Source organism: Austrofundulus limnaeus, unplaced genomic scaffold (genome assembly GCF_001266775.1).
Source record: "Austrofundulus limnaeus strain Quisiro unplaced genomic scaffold, Austrofundulus_limnaeus-1.0 Scaffold85, whole genome shotgun sequence".
Classification (NCBI taxonomy): Eukaryota; Metazoa; Chordata; class Actinopteri; order Cyprinodontiformes; family Rivulidae; genus Austrofundulus; species Austrofundulus limnaeus.
In genome coordinates, this window is record NW_013952487.1 from 111341 (window position 1) to 113016 (window position 1676).

Below are 1676 nucleotides of genomic sequence, written 5' to 3' on the forward strand. Positions count from 1 at the left end.
AGTCAAACATGTCGATTAAAAAATGTCAAGTCAAACATGTCGATTAAAAAATGTCGAATCAAACATGTCAAGTCAAACATGTCGATTAAAAAATGTCGAGTCAAACATGCTGAAGTCAAACATGAGGTTTCTGGAGGATGTGAGGTTTCTGAACTTACTTTAGTAAGATGCTGAGCCTGTTCTGACTGCTTCACATCAGACTCCATCTAAAAATRAAACATAACAGACAGTGAGACCAGAATCCCTGTGGACTCCTGAGGTTAGACAGGAAGTACTTCACACGCCAGCAGGCGTAACGAGGACTGTTCCGGTCAGGACGGTGAAGCTGCTGTCTGAGGACACAGTGCCATCTACAGAAACATCAGCAGCACAGATGAAGAGTAAASAAGATGAAACAGATAGATTTAGACTCGTTCTGCCGTCTTTGAAAGATTTTTGACTTTTCCTRCCAAACCGTGTCCCGTGGATTCATCCTGCTCATTATTTAATCCACACTAATAAGATCTGATGTAATCTAATGTAATCTGATCAATACTGAACCTCTCTGCTGAATGTTGATGCTGGACTCCAGGAAGGACTCAGAGAAGACCACATGTCCCGCTGCAGATCTGGGACGTCATGGATGCCTTTAAGATCAAGTGTTATTATTGATGAAAGACATGAGGAGTTTCACTGTGATTTTATAATTAAACTCTTTGTTTTTACAACGTAACGTTCATCAGTCAGAGACGATCCTGAGATTAMATCAAACAGGTYATATGATACAACTCAGTGGYGTCACTAGACCTATTTTAGGGGGGCTCCAGGGGTCTGATATACATGGTCACAGAATATGCTTTCATATATTGTGACTTCACTGTTGCYAGGTAAATAGAAACAATATTTATAAAAAAAAACTGCATCTGCTGATTTTTGATTWTTTGAGTTGTTTTTGTTGATGTAAACAATGAGCAGAAACAGTTTTTGAACAAATATTTCTACTATTCACCAAGCTGTGGTGAAGTCACAATATATGATAACAGCTGTCATTCTGTGACCATGTTTATGAGTCAATATAGCTTTATTTTATTTTTATTTTTATTTTATTTATTTATTTTTGCGTATGTGTCTTCAGTCTCTGATCAAAGGCTACACTTTAGGTGTAGACCCACTGAAGAACCTGATTAAAACACAAACATTAAAGAGAAACTAATCCACTGCTCTGTCTCTGAACGATGACGTCACATGTTGCACCAGCAGATGGCGCTGCAGCCTGTTTTATTTTCAGCACCAGCTGATGGTTTTCTGTTTAACTCACAAACACAGCATCCAACAGCTCTGGTAAAAACAACACTTTCAGTTCCTCACCATGTGTTTGGCTGCAGAACCTTCAGAACCCGTGTTCCGGACCTGACGGTTCTGTTTTACTGCCACAAAGAAACAAGAGTCACAGGTTAGAAACTTTGCTTGTTTTAGATTTTTAAAACTTCAGAGAAAAATCCAGAAAAAAATACCTCTGATCTGGGTTGTTGCTGGAAATCGGATCGCAGGTGTAAAAAGTACGAAACACCTGCAGAGCGACACAAATAAAGAGGAAATAATGTCTGAAAACTTGTTTATTCTCTAAATCAGGGATGTCCAAAGTGTGGCCTGGGGGCCATTTGTGGCCCCTGAACTGATTTTGTGTGGCCCCTGAC